This window comes from Ranitomeya imitator, chromosome 9 (assembly GCF_032444005.1).
Source record: "Ranitomeya imitator isolate aRanImi1 chromosome 9, aRanImi1.pri, whole genome shotgun sequence".
NCBI lineage: Eukaryota > Metazoa > Chordata > Amphibia > Anura > Dendrobatidae > Ranitomeya > Ranitomeya imitator.
The window spans coordinates 151,458,754-151,474,832 of record NC_091290.1 but is presented as its reverse complement, the minus strand read 5'-3'; positions in this window follow the sequence as shown (position 1 = coordinate 151,474,832).

The following is a 16,079-nucleotide window of genomic DNA, read 5'->3' as shown; positions in this document are numbered from 1 at the left end:
ATGTCCTGGGATCTCCTCCATCACCTCCTGCAGGTTCAGTGTCTGCACAGACATAAGGGGGTGTCCTGGGATCTCCTCCATCACCTCCTGCAGGTTCAGTGTCTGCAGACATAAGGGGGATGTCCTGGGATCTCCATCACCTCCTGCAGGTTCATTGTCCGCACAGACATAAGGGGGATGTCCTGGGATCTCCTTCATCACCTCCTGCAGGTTCAGTGTCTGCACAGACATAAGGGGGATGTCCTGGGATCTCCTCCATCACATCCTGCAGGTTCAGTGTCTGCACAGACATAAGGGGGATGTCCTGGGATATCCTCCATCACCTCCTGCAGGATCAGCGTCTGCACAGACATAAGGGGATGTCCTGGGATCTCCTCCATCACCTCCTGCAGGTTCAGCGTCTGCACAGACATAAGGGGATGTCCTGGGATCTCCTCCATCACCTCCTGCAGGTTCAGCGTCTGCACAGACATAAGGGGATGTCCTGGGATCTCCTCCTGCAGGATCAGTGTCTGCACAGACAAAAGGGGGATGTCCTGGGATCTCCTCCTGCAGGTTCAGTGTCTGCACAGACATAAGGGGGATGTCCTGGGATCTCCTCCATCACCTCCTACAGGTTCAGTGTCTGCACAGACATAACAGGGATGTCCTGGGATATCCTCCATCACCTCTGCAGGATCAGCGTCTGCACAGACATAAGGGGATGTCCTGGGATCTCCTCCATCACCTCCTGCAGGTTCAGTGTCTGCACAGACATAAGGGGGATGTCCTGGAATCTCCTCCATCACCTCCTGCAGGATCAGTGTCTGCACAGACATAACAGGGATGTCCTGGGATCTCCTCCATCACCTCCTACAGGTTCAGTGTCTGCACAGACATAAGGGGGATGTCCTGGGATCTCCTCCATCACCTCCTGCAGGTTCAGCGTCTGCACAGACATAAGGGGATGTCCTGGGATCTCCTCCATCACCTCCTGCAGGTTCAGTGTCTGCACAGACATAAGGGGGATGTCCTGGGATCTCCTCCATCACCTCCTGCAGGTTCAGTGTCTGCACAGACATAAGGGGATGTCCTGGGATCTCCTCCATCACCTCCTGCAGGTTCAGTGTCTGCACAGACATAAGGGGGATGTCCTGGGATCTCCTTCATCACCTCCTGCAGGTTCAGTGTCTGCACAGACATAAGGGGGATGTCCTGGGATCTCCTCCATCACCTCCTGCAGGTTCATTGTTTGCACTGACATAAGGGGGATGTCCTGGGATCTCCTCCATCACCTCCTGCAGGTTCAGTGTCTGCACAGACATAAGGGGATGTCCTGGGATCTCCTCCTGCAGGATCAGTGTCTGCACAGACATAAGGGGGATGTCCTGGGATATCCTCCATCACCTCCTGCAGGATCAGCGTCTGCACAGACATAAGGGGGATGTCCTGGGATCTCCTTCATCACCTCCTGCAGGTTCAGTGTCTGCACAGACATAAGGGGGATGTCCTGGGATCTCCTTCATCACCTCCTGCAGGATCAGTGTCTGCACAGACATAAGGGGATGTCCTGGGATCTCCTCCATCACCTGCAGGATCAGTGTCTGCACAGACATAAGGGGGATGTCCTGGGATCTCCTTCATCACCTCCTGCAGGTTCAGTGTCTGCACAGACATAAGGGGGATGTCCTGGGATCTCCTCCTGCAGGTTCAGTGTCTGCACAGACATAAGGGGGATGTCCTGGGATCTCCTCCTGCAGGTTCAGTGTCTGCACAGACATAAGGGGGATGTCCTGGGATCTCCTCCATCACCTCCTGCAGGTTCAGTGTCTGCACAGACATAAGGGGATGTCCTGGGATCTCCTCCATCACCTCCTGCAGGTTCAGTGTCTGCACAGACATAAGGGGGATGTCCTGGGATCTCCTTCATCACCTCCTGCAGGTTCAGTGTCTGCACATACATAAGGGGATGTCCTGGGATCTCCTCCTGCAGGTTCAGTGTCTGCACAGACATAAGGGGGATGTCCTGGGATCTCCTCCTGCAGGTTCAGTGTCTGCACAGACATAAAGGGGATGTCCTGGGATCTCCTCCTGCAGGTTCAGTGTCTGCACATACATAAGGGGATGTCCTGGGATCTCCTCCATCAACTCCTGCAGGTTCAGTGTCTGCACAGACATAAGGGGGGTGTCCTGGGATCTCCTCCATCACCTCCTGCAGGTTCAGCATCTGCACAGACATAAGGGGATGTCCTGGGATCTCCTCCATCACCTCCTGCAGGATCAGTGTCTGCACAGACATAACAGGGATGTCCTGGGATCTCCTCCATCACCTCCTGCAGGTTCAGTGTCTGCACAGACATAAGGGGGATGTCCTGGGATCTACTCCATCACCTCCTGCAGGATCAGTGTCTGCACAGACATAACAGGGATGTCCTGGGATCTACTCCATCAGCTCCTGCAGGTTCAGTGTCTGCACAGACATAAGGGGATGTCCTGGGATCTCCTCCATCACCTCCTGCACGTTCAGTGTCTGCACAGACATAAGGGGAATGTCCTGGGATCTCCTCCTGCAGGTTCAGTGTCTGCAGACATAAGGGGGATGTCCTGGGATCTCCTCCATCACCTCCTGCAGGTTCAGTGTCTGCACAGACATAAGGGGATGTCCTGGGATCTCCTCCTGCAGGTTCAGTGTCTGCACAGACATAAGGGGGATGTCCTGGGATCTCCTCCATCACCTCCTGCAGGTTCAGTGTCTGCACAGACATAAGGGGATGTCCTGGGATCTCCTCCTGCAGGTTCAGTGTCTGCACAGACATAAGGGGGATGTCCTGGGATCTCCTCCATCACCTCCTGCAGGTTCAGTGTCTGCACAGACATAAGGGGGATGTCCTGGGATCTCCTCCATCACCTCCTGCAGGTTCAGTGTCTGCACAGACATAACAGGGATGTCCTGGGATCTACTCCATCACTTCCTGCAGGTTCAGTGTCTGCACAGACATAAGGGGGATGTCCTGGGATCTCCTCCATCACCTCCTGCAGGTTCAGTGTCTGCACAGACATAAGGGGATGTCCTGGGATCTCCTCCATCACTTCCTGCAGGTTCAGTGTCTGCACAGACATAAGGGGGATGTCCTGGGATCTCCTCCATCACCTCCTGCAGGTTCAGTGTCTGCACAGACATAAGGGGATGTCCTGGGATCTCCTCCATCACCTCCTGCAGGTTCAGTGTCTGCACAGACATAAGGGGGATGTCCTGGGATCTACTCCATCACCTCCTGCAGGATCAGTGTCTGCACAGACATAACAGGGATGTCCTGGGATCTACTCCATCACCTCCTGCAGGTTCAGTGTCTGCACAGACATAAGGGGATGTCCTGGGATCTCCTCCATCACCTCCTGCAGGTTCAGTGTCTGCACAGACATAAGGGGGATGTCCTGGGATCTCCTCCTGCAGGTTCAGTGTCTGCAGACATAAGGGGGATGTCCTGGGATCTCCTCCATCACCTCCTGCAGGTTCAGTGTCTGCACAGACATAAGGGGATGTCCTGGGATCTCCTCCTGCAGGTTCAGTGTCTGCACAGACATAAGGGGGATGTCCTGGGATCTCCTCCATCACCTCCTGCAGGTTCAGTGTCTGCACAGACATAAGGGGATGTCCTGGGATCTCCTCCTGCAGGTTCAGTGTCTGCACAGACATAAGGGGGATGTCCTGGGATCTCCTCCAGGTTCAGTGTCTGCACAGACATAAGGGGGATGTCCTGGGATCTCCTCCAGGTTCAGTGTCTGCACAGACATAAGGGGGATGTCCTGGGATCTCCTCCAGGTTCAGTGTCTGCACAGACATAAGGGGGATGTCCTGGGATCTCCTCCATCACTTCCTGCAGGTTCAGTGTCTGCACAGACATAAGGGGGATGTCCTGGGATCTCCTCCATCACCTCCTGCAGGTTCAGTGTCTGCACAGACATAAGGGGATGTCCTGGGATCTCCTCCATCACCTCCTGCAGGTTCAGTGTCTGCACAGACATAAGGGGGATGTCCTGGGATCTACTCCATCACCTCCTGCAGGATCAGTGTCTGCACAGACATAACAGGGATGTCCTGGGATCTACTCCATCACCTCCTGCAGGTTCAGTGTCTGCACAGACATAAGGGGGATGTCCTGGGATCTACTCCATCACCTCCTGCAGGATCAGTGTCTGCACAGACATAACAGGGATGTCCTGGGATCTACTCCATCACCTCCTGCAGGTTCAGTGTCTGCACAGACATAAGGGGGATGTCCTGGGATCTACTCCATCACCTCCTGCAGGATCAGTGTCTGCACAGACTTAACAGGGATGTCCTGGGATCTACTCCATCACCTCCTGCAGGTTCAGTGTCTGCACAGACATAAGGGGATGTCCTGGGATCTCCTCCATCACCTCCTGCAGGTTCAGTGTCTGCACAGACATAAGGGGGATGTCCTGGGATCTCCTCCTGCAGGTTCAGTGTCTGCAGACATAAGGGGGATGTCCTGGGATCTCCTCCATCACCTCCTGCAGGTTCAGTGTCTGCACAGACATAACAGGGATGTCCTGGGATCTCCTCCATCACCTCCTGCAGGATCAGCGTCTGCACAGACATAAGGGGGATGTCCTGGGACCTCCTCCATCACCTCCTGCAGGTTCAGTGTCTGCACAGACATAACAGGGATGTCCTGGGATCTCCTCCATCACCTCCTGCAGGATCAGCGTCTGCACAGACATAAGGGGATGTCCTGGGATCTCCTCCTGCAGGTTCAGTGTCTGCACAGACATAAGGGGGATGTCCTGGGATCTACTCCATCACCTCCTGCAGGATCAGTGTCTGCACAGACATAACAGGGATGTCCTGGGATCTACTCCATCACCTCCTGCAGGTTCAGTGTCTGCACAGACATAAGGGGGATGTCCTGGGATCTACTCCATCACCTCCTGCAGGATCAGTGTCTGCACAGACTTAACAGGGATGTCCTGGGATCTACTCCATCACCTCCTGCAGGTTCAGTGTCTGCACAGACATAAGGGGATGTCCTGGGATCTCCTCCATCACCTCCTGCAGGTTCAGTGTCTGCACAGACATAAGGGGGATGTCCTGGGATCTCCTCCTGCAGGTTCAGTGTCTGCAGACATAAGGGGGATGTCCTGGGATCTCCTCCATCACCTCCTGCAGGTTCAGTGTCTGCACAGACATAAGGGGGATGTCCTGGGATCTCCTCCATCACCTCCTGCAGGTTCAGTGTCTGCACAGACATAACAGGGATGTCCTGGGATCTCCTCCATCACCTCCTGCAGGATCAGCGTCTGCACAGACATAAGGGGATGTCCTGGGATCTCCTCCTGCAGGTTCAGTGTCTGCACAGACATAAGGGGGATGTCCTGGGATCTCCTCCATCACCTCCTACAGGTTCAGTGTCTGCACAGACATAACAGGGATGTCCTGGGATCTCCTCCATCACCTCTGCAGGATCAGCGTCTGCACAGACATAAGGGGATGTCCTGGGATCTCCTCCATCACCTCCTGCAGGATCAGTGTCTGCACAGACATAACAGGGATGTCCTGGGATCTCCTCCATCACCTCCTACAGGTTCAGTGTCTGCACAGACATAAGGGGGATGTCCTGGGATCTCCTCCATCACCTCCTGCAGGTTCAGCGTCTGCACAGACATAAGGGGATGTCCTGGGATCTCCTCCATCACCTCCTGCAGGTTCAGTGTCTGCACAGACATAAGGGGGATGTCCTGGAATCTCCTCCATCACCTCCTGCAGGATCAGTGTCTGCACAGACATAACAGGGATGTCCTGGGATCTCCTCCATCACCTCCTGCAGGTTCAGTGTCTGCACAGACATAACAGGGATGTCCTGGGATCTCCTCCATCACCTCCTGCAGGATCAGCGTCTGCACAGACATAAGGGGATGTCCTGGGATCTCCTCCATCACCTCCTGCAGGTTCAGTGTCTGCACAGACATAAGGGGGATGTCCTGGAATCTCCTCCATCACCTCCTGCAGGTTCAGTGTCTGCACAGACATAACAGGGATGTCCTGGGATCTCCTCCATCACCTCCTGCAGGTTCAGTGTCTGCACAGACATAACAGGGATGTCCTGGGATCTCCTCCATCACCTCCTGCAGGATCAGCGTCTGCACAGACATAAGGGGATGTCCTGGGATCTCCTCCATCACCTCCTGCAGGTTCAGTGTCTGCACAGACATACGGGGGTGTCCTGGGATCTCCTCCATCACCTCCTGTAGGTTCAGCGTCTGCACAGACATAAGGGGGATGTCCTGGAATCTCCTCCATCACCTCCTGCAGGATCAGTGTCTGCACAGACATAAGGGGGATGTCCTGGAATCTCCTCCATCACCTCCTGCAGGGTCAGTGTCTGCACAGACATAACAGTGATGTCCTGGGATCTCCTCCTGCAGGATCAGTGTCTGCACAGACATAAGGGGGATGTCCTGGGATCTCCTCCATCACCTCCTGCAGGTTCAGTGTCTGCACAGACATAACAGTGATGTCCTGGGATCTCCTCCTGCAGGATCAGTGTCTGCACAGACATAAGGGGGATCTCCTCCATCACCTCCTGCAGGATCAGTGTCTGCACAGACATAAGGGGATGTCCTGGGATCTCCTCCATCACCTCCTGCAGGATCAGTGTCTGCACAGACATAAGGGGATGTCCTGGGATCTCCTCCATCACCTCCTGCAGGATCAGTGTCTGCACAGACATAAGGGGGTGTCCTGGGATCTCCTCCATCACCTCCTGCAGGTTCAGTGTCTGCACAGACATAAGGCTGATGTCCTGGAATCTCCTCCATCACCTCTTGCAGGATCAGTGTCTGCACAGACATAAGGGGGATGTCCTGGAATCTCCTCCATCACCTCCTGCAGGATCAGTGTCCGCACAGACATAAGGGGGGTGTCCTGGGATCTCCTCCATCACCTCCTGCAGGTTCAGTGTCTGCACAGACATAAGGGGGATGTCCTGGAATCTCCTCCATCACCTCCTGCAGGATCAGTGTCCGCACAGACATAAGGGGGGTGTCCTGGGATCTCCTCCATCACCTCCTGCAGGTTCAGCATCTGCACAGACATAAGGGGGATGTCCTGGGATCTCCTCCATCACCTCCTGCAGGATCAGTGTCTGCACAGACATAAGGGGGATGTCCTGGGATCTCCTCCATCACCTCCTGCAGGTTCAGTGTCTGCACAGACATAAGGGGGTGTCCTGGGATCTCCATCACCTCCTGCAGGTTCAGAGTCTGCACAGACATAAGGGGGATGTCCTGGGATCTCCTCCATCACCTCCTGCAGGTTCAGTGTCTGCACAGACATAAGGGGGTGTCCTGGGATCTCCATCACCTCCTGCAGGTTCAGAGTCTGCACAGACATAAGGGGGATGTCCTGGGATCTCCTCCATCACCTCCTGCAGGTTCAGTGTCTGCACAGACATAAGGGGATGTCCTGGGATCTCCTCCATCACCTCCTGCAGGTTCAGTGTCTGCACAGACATAAGGGGGATGTCCTGGGATCTCCTCCATCACCTCCTGCAGGTTCAGAGTCTGCACAGACATAAGGGGGATGTCCTGGGATCTCCTCCATCACCTGCAGGTTCAGTGTCTGCACAGACATACACTTGTGGTTCTGTCCTGAGGAAGAAGTCATTTGAACCTTGAAACGCGTTGAATTAAACCACTTTTCTTTATTTGAACACTGACTTAATATCATTATTGGCAGCGTGGACTATATCCACAAAATCCTCTATCTTGTCATATCTGATACGGTCACTTGCGGACCCGTGGATCTGCTGCAGCTAGAATCCTCATTGGGATCTATGTGCCTTACCGATAGATCTATCAGGTTGGTGCAATCTGAATTGAATGAAATTTGAATCCATCGGATAAGACCCTATTGCGCCGATTTCTCCTACAGTTCATTCGGCTCCATACAATAATATTGGTCCGAATGCCATCAAATGGATCCAACTTGGACCGATGCGCTGGTCTGCACCCGCCCCAATAGACGGCCATTATTGGAAGACTCCAAGTCACCTCCATATTGTTCTGTGTTCAGGATATTTGTGCTGTGATCACTGACTGTATATAACCGTCCTGGGCAGAGGTCACTGCCTCAACAATCATTGCAGTGCTTCCGGAGAATGACACTTATCTATCAGGCTTCCTGTCCTTACTGAATAAATAAATGGGAATTGTGCAATTACATCTCCAAGACTCATGATTCAGCCAGAGACCGTAGAGGGAACAGAAATGTCCTAAATCGCCCTCCAATATAAGGGCTCCTGCACAGTAGAGCCCCTCACTATCCAGGAGACATGATAACTTGCTGATTAGTGGGGGCCGACTGCTGAGAGCCCCCCAATCCTGAAAATGCAGATGGAAAAGCCTCACCTTTAGGGCGCAGTATATAGTTTATCACCAGCAGCCACACAGACATGGGATATAGCAGAGTCGTCCATGCGCAGACACTGCTTCATTCTGAAAGGACATTTCAGAGCCTCGTCTCTGGGATCGGTGGTCGGATACGTTACCACCTGCATTGTGCGGAATATTTTTTTTCCTAATTTTTATAAAGTCCTCCCCTTTCTGACTTGATGTCTCCGGAGTCAGACGAGTCCATGTTATTCTGTGATTGACATATATCCGATGTCACCTTCCAGCCGGTCACGGCCTCACTGCACCCCGAGGAAATAGCTGAATGTTTGTAGGTGACACATTCATGAGTCACATCAGATTTCTGCCAAAACAGAGTGGAAGGAAACGCTTTGATAAGTTGACTATTTCCTACCAGTCTCCATTCACAAATGTCAAAGTATTTATCTAGATAAAAAAAGAGCTTTTACTTTTGATTAAACAAGAGCTGATAACAGAGAGCAGCAGAGATTTTCCCCATAGAATGGGTCGGAGGAGTAACAATCTTCAGCTTCAGAAATTAGATTTTTCCATTTGTTACTAAATATTAAAAGAAAGCATAACTACATCTCTGGAGGCCGCGTCGTCAGTGATTCCATCATCCAAGAGCAGGACAACTTGTAACATTGTATCCATCGGTGATTCCATCATCCAAGCGCAGGACAACTTGTAACATTGTATCCATCGGTGATTCCATCATCCAAGCGCAGGACAACTTGCATCATTGTATCTGTCGGTGATTCCATCATCCAAGCGCAGGACAACTTGTAACATTGTATCCGTCGGTGATTCCATCATCCAAGCGCAGGACAACTTGTAACATTGTGTCCGTCGGTGATTCCATCATCCAAGCGCAGGACAACTTGTAACATTGTATCTGTCGGTGATTCCATCATCCAAGCGCAGGACAACTTGTAACATTGTATCCATCGGTGATTCCATCATCCAAGCGCAGGACAACTTGCATCATTGTATCTGTCGGTGATTCCATCATCCAAGCGCAGGACAACTTGTAACATTGTATCCGTCGGTGATTCCATCATCCAAGCGCAGGACAACTTGCAACATTGTGTCCGTCGGTGATTCCATCATCCAAGCGCAGGACAACTTGTAACATTGTATCTGTCGGTGATTCCATCATCCAAGCGCAGGACAACTTGCATCATTGTATCTGTCGGTGATTCCATCATCCAAGCGCAGGACAACTTGTAACATTGTATTAGTCAGCGATTCCATCATCCAAGAGCAGGACAACTTGTAACATTGTATCTATCGGTGATTCCATCATCCAAGCGCAGGACAACTTGCATCATTGTATCTGTCGGTGATTCCATCATCCAAGCGCTGGACAACTTGTAACATTGTATCTATCGGTGATTCCATCATCCAAGCGCAGGACAACTTGTAACATTGTATCTGTCGGTGATTCCATCATCCAAGCGCAGGACAACTTGTAACATTGTATCTATCGGTGATTCCATCATCCAAGAGCAGGACAACTTGTAACATTGTATCTATCGGTGATTCCATCATCCAAGCGCAGGACAACTTGTAACATTGTGTCCGTCGGTGATTCCATCATCCAAGAGCAGGACAACTTGTAACATTGTGTCCGTCGGTGATTGCATCATCCAAGAGCAGGACAACTTGTAACATTGTGTCCGTCGGTGATTCCATCATCCAAGAGCAGGACAACTTGTAACATTGTGTCCGTCGGTGATTCCATCATCCAAGAGCAGGACAACTTGTAACATTGTGTCCGTCGGTGATTCCATCATCCAAGAGCAGGACAACTTGTAACATTGTGTCCGTCGGTGATTCCATCATCCAAGAGCAGGACAACTTGTAACATTGTGTCCGTCGGTGATTGCATCATCCAAGAGCAGGACAACTTGTAACATCGTGTCCGTCGGTGATTCCATCATCCAAGAGCAGGACAACTTGTAACATTGTATCTATCAGTGATTCCATCACCAAGTGCAGGACAACTTGTAACATTGTATCCGTCGGTGATTCCATCATCCAAGCGCAGGACAACTTGTAACATTGTGTCCGTCGGTGATTCCATCATCCAAGCGCAGGACAACTTGTAACATTGCATCTGTCGGTGATTCCATCATCCAAGCGCAGGACAGCTTGTAACATTGTGTCCGTCGGTGATTCCATCATCCAAGCGCAGGACAACTTGTAACATTGTATCTGTCGGTGATTCCATCATCCAAGAGCAGGACAACTTGTAACATTGTATCTGTCGGTGATTCCATCATCCAAGAGCAGGACAACTTGTAACATTGTATCTGTCGGTGATTCCATCATCCAAGAGCAGGACAACTTGTAACATTGCATCTGTCGGTGATTCCATCATCCAAGAGCAGGACAACTTGTAACATTGCATCTGTCGGTGATTCCATCATCCAAGCGCAGGACAACTTGTAACATTGTATCCGTCGGTGATTCCATCATCCAAGTGCAGGACAACTTGTAACATTGCATCTGTCGGTGATTCCCTCATCCAAGCGCAGGACAACTTGTAATATTTGTATCCACATTAATAGTTGTGTCGCATTGTAAATACTTGTCATTTTTCATCTTTTCCTAAACCTTGTTCTCACCGGTTTTCAACATTTTGCTGCTTACAAATGGAAACAGTCAGCGGTTTATCAACCCCTCGTTGTCATCTGCTCAGGTTAAAGGTAAACCCCCTGAATTCCGAGTGCAGCTTTCCATAAAAAAAAAGAGCAAAAGGTTTACAATGCTGCTCACAATTTTCACTTGTATCAGTTGTGCAGAGGTGATGTTGGGGGAGGGGGGCGACACCAGACTTTTCTGATTTACTTTAAATCTTTCTCACAGTTACCAAGTCTGATAAAGTTTCTTCTTAAAATCTATCCGACTACCAGGTCCGCAGTCCTCCCATTCACCCCATGTGACCGCTGCAGCCAATCACTGGACATGATGTCATCACTGCAGCCAGGTAAACACAAGGCCAGTACAGCGGACATGGTATAATAAGTGATTACACATTACTTACCTTTTTCATCAGTATTGGATGCGACGCAGAATTTTCTGAAACAAAAAAAAAAAAAAACCTTCAGTGTCAGCATTAACAGGAGATGCCATCCTGCGGGAAATATCGGCAAGCTAATACCGATAACTGCCGTCCATATGGTCTGCCGTATTCCTCCTGTCCTTCCAGATGGCTGCGCTGGGAAGTGCGTTTATTTCTTCATACTTCCTTAATATTTTGGTGCACACGGATTGTGATAATAATAATAATAATCTCTTTATATAGCGCTAACATATTCCGCAGCGCTTTAGTTGCACACATTATCATCGCTCCCCCCCGATGGGGCTCACAATCTACATTCCCTATCAGTATGTCTTTGGGATATTATTATTGCAATTCTTGATCTATCATATTCTTATCTATTTCTTTATATATTCTTTTACAGGAAACCTCCTGTTACCTTCATCTTTCTGGTGATATGGGATTATGTAGTTGTTGGGTCCCATGAGAGCAGCTGGCATGGCTGTGGAGTGGGGCAGTGGAGTAGGACAGTGAAGGGGTGTGGGACAGTGAAGTGGAGTGGGTTTCCTCCGGGTTCTCCGGTTTCCTCCCACACTCCAAAGACTGATAGGGATTCTAGATTGTGAGCCCCGATGGGGACAGTGATGACTATGTGTGTGGAATTAATGGGGCCATATCAGTGAAAAAAATAAATAAATCTCATCCCAGCCATTATTACATAAAGGTGCAGAACCGGAGCATGAGAAAAATGTATAAAAACAAATCAAGATTGGGGAAAACCAAAAGGGGAAGTTACCAGAAAGCAAAATACATGGAATTAGCTCTGCAAAAAAAAAAAAAAGAGCTGAGACGAGGCGGCACGCAGGCGGTGGTCTGCCAACTTCCCCTAAACCGAGCCCCAAAATATCAGCAAGGTTTCATTTCACTACCTGTATATCCCTTTACCGTGACCACATCGAAACTTAGCTTGGGTGCGCAGCTCCTCGGTGCAGATATATTTTGGAAGTTCATCTCCTCCTCGCTTCCATCAGAGCTAATTTTGCTCCGAAAGTGTGAAGGAGAAGCCTGCGGGGTCTTCGGATCCTTTTTTTTGCAGTTTCTTTATGATGGGTCTAAAAGCCACAAAAGCCAATTTTACCTTTTGCAGATGACAGGGAACAGGTGTGTTCAACGGTAATGGTGAAAGGAAAGGACGCGGCTCACAGGGAACCTAATGCAATAAGTGTCACTGCGTATTCTGGTGGGGGGCACCGGCGCAGGACCCACCTCTCCACATCACAGGAGGGAACCAACAGGTGCCATCTACATCGCCTACAAGACGAGAGCCAAGATCTGCCCAACGCTCCGGGAAGGAGCAAGGACTGCCCCCTGTGCCCGGCCGCGGACCACCATAAAGTGGCTGTCAGAGATGAATGTAGCTTGTCACATGCGGGAACTTGGCCGAGGAAACAAATGCTGTAATTACAGTGGGTACAGAAAGATTTCACACCCCTTTACATTTTTCAACTTGCCCCCTTCAGCAAGAAAATAGCCAAACAAACCACACATCCACGATGTGATCACAAAATACAGTTTAAACATTAATTTTCATAAACCTGCAGTAAGAAAAAATGACCTGCAGGTGGCACCACATTACCCCAAAGCACACTACCACAAAGCTGAAACAAATCCTAACATTTGCCTTTAGGGCATTACTGTTTGCCGAACTCCTTGCTCAGCCGGTTACAGGCAGGTACATATAAAATATTTGCTACATATGTGGAAGTAGAATAAAAGTAAAACTTTACCGGTTTAAGACTTCAGCTTTAAAACTGAAGATATAAATAAATGCAGCCTAAAAGGGACCGGACAGGTTCTGAACTATCAGATTTTCCGTATTATTGGACAGTCATTGAAAAGTTTATCTTCCTTCTAAGATTGCAGCTTATTCCAAGTACAAAACTGCAGCGTTGACATAACTCAGACTGTACATTGTTTCCCAATGGGAGAGATTGGTGGAAACCTTGCAAAAAAAAAAAAAAATCCAACCGTAGGGGGGGAAAAAAAAGGTAAAATAATCTACAGATATTACTTATCTTTTTTTCCTAAAGGGATATTCCCAATTATTATACAATGGTGTAAATACGCTCAGTTATGGGGTCAATTATAAATCATTTTTACTGTCAAAGTGGCACTGCTGTACAGGGAGCTGCTCCGTTCACACACATAGGGCTGTGCTGCACTTCCCTACACTGCAGATAGATGGCAGTGCTGCCGTGGAAGGGAAAAAAAATGCCACTGCCCCTGTTTTTTTGCAAGGTCCTGACAATCAGACCCCTTCTGATCAGTAAGTAAAATACCATTATGTGTAACCCCTTTCTACCATTGGACGTGGGCCCTAATTCCAATGGACAGAATAGTACGCTCATGGGGGGAGCGCGGCCGGGTGTCAGCTGATTATCAAAGCTGACACCCGGCACTATGTGCCAGGAGTGGTCACGGACCGCTCCCAACACATTAACCCCGGAACACTGCGATCAAACAAGATCGCAGCGTTCCGGTGGCATAGGGAAGCATCGCGCAGGGAGGGGACTCCCTGCGTGCTTCCCTGAGACCTTCAGAACGTGATGTGATCGCGTTGTTCCGATGGTCTCCTCTGTTCTCCTCCCTGCAGGCCCCGGATCCAAGATGGCCGAGGGGTCCTTCCAGGTCGTGGCTTGTCAGTGCCTGCTGAGAGCAGGCACGGAGAAGCCTCCTGCTCTGCCTGTCAGATCGCTGATCTGACACCGTGCTCTGCAAACGACCCGACCTATAAAACTGACCCACTAGTTAACCCCTTCAGTGAACACCGTAAAAAAAAAAAAGAACGAGGCAAAAAACAATGCTTTATCATCATCATCATACCACCAAACAAAAAGTGGAATAACACGAGATCAAAAAGACGGATATAAATAAACATGGTACAGTTAGGGTTGGGATTAGGGGTGTGGTTAGGGTTATGGTTGGGACTAGGGGTGTGATTAGGGTTGGGATTAGGGGTGTGTTGGGATTAGGGTTGGAGTTAGAATTGGGAGTTTCCACTGTTTAGGCACATCAGGGGCTCTCCAAACGCGACATGGTGTCAGATCTCAATTCCAGCCAATTCTGCGTTGAAAAAGTAAACCAGTGCTCCTTCCTTTCCGAGCTCTGCTGTGCGCTCAAACAGTGGTTTACCCCCACGTATGGGGTATCAGCGTACTCAGGACAAACTGGAAAACAACTTTTGGGGTCCAATTTCTCCTATTACCCTTGGGAAAATACAAATCTGAGGGCTAAAAAAAATTATTGTGGAAAAAAAAAAAAGATTTTTTATTTTCACGGCTCTGTGTAATAAACTTTAGTGAAACACTTGGGGGTTAAAAGTTCTCACCACACATCTAGATAAGTTCCTTGGGGGGGGTCTAGTTTCCAATATGGGGTCACTTAGGGGGATTTCTACTGTTTAGATGCATCAGGGGCTCTGCAAATGCAACGTGATGCCTGCAGACCAATCCATCTAAGTCTGCATTCCAAACGGCGCTACTTCTCTTCCGAGCTCTGCCATGCACCCAAACAGTGGTTTACCCCCACATATGGGGTATCACCGTACTCAGGATCAATTGCACAACAACTTTTCAGGTCCAATTTCTTTTGTTACTCTTAAGAAAATAAAAAATTGGGGGTGAAAAGATCATTTTTGTGCAAAAAATGATTTATTTTTACGGTTCTACATTATAAACTTCTGTGAAGCACTTGGTGGGTCAAAGTGCTCACCACACATCTAGATAAGCTCCTTAGGGGGTCTACTTTCCAAAATAGTGTCAATTGTGGGGGGTTTCCAGTGTTTAGGCACATCAGTGGCTCTCCAAACGTGACATGGCGTCCGATCTCAATTCCAGCCAATTCTACATTGGAAAGTCAAATGGCGCTCCTTCCCTTCCGAGCTCTGCCATACGCCCAAACAGTGGTTTACCCCCACATATGGGGTATCAGCGTACTCAGGAAAAATTGTACAACAACTTTTGGGGTCCAAATTCTCCTGATATCCTTGGTAAAATAAAACAAAGTGGATCTGAAGTAATATTTTTGTGAAGAAAAGTTAAATGTTCTTTTTAAACATTCCAAAAATTCCTGTGAAACACCTGAAGGGTTAATAAACTTCTTAAATGTGGTTTTGAGCACCTTGAGGGGTGCAGTTTTTAGAATGGTGTCACTTTTGGGTATTTTCTATCATATAGACCCCTTAAAGTGACTTCAAATGTGATGTGGTCCCTAAAAAAAATGGTGTTGGAAAAATGAGAAATTGCTGGTCAACTTTTAACCCTTATAACTCCCTAACAAAAAAAAAAAAATTGCTTCCAAAATTGTGCTGATGTAAAGTAGACATGTGGGAAATGTTACTTATTAAGTATTTTGTAGAAAAATATTTAGAATTCAGAGTCCTCAGGTGTCTAGTTCAGAGGACAATAAAACAATCCTTATCTAAGAACTGGCCCAATATTTATGGACAGAACTGTTTATCACTCGTGGTAATTCTGCTTCATGTCACCTGTCTTATCCATGGTTTTTCCTTTTTTTTCTGTGCTATGTTGTGCATAAATATGTGATTCTTCAGAATTTGTTT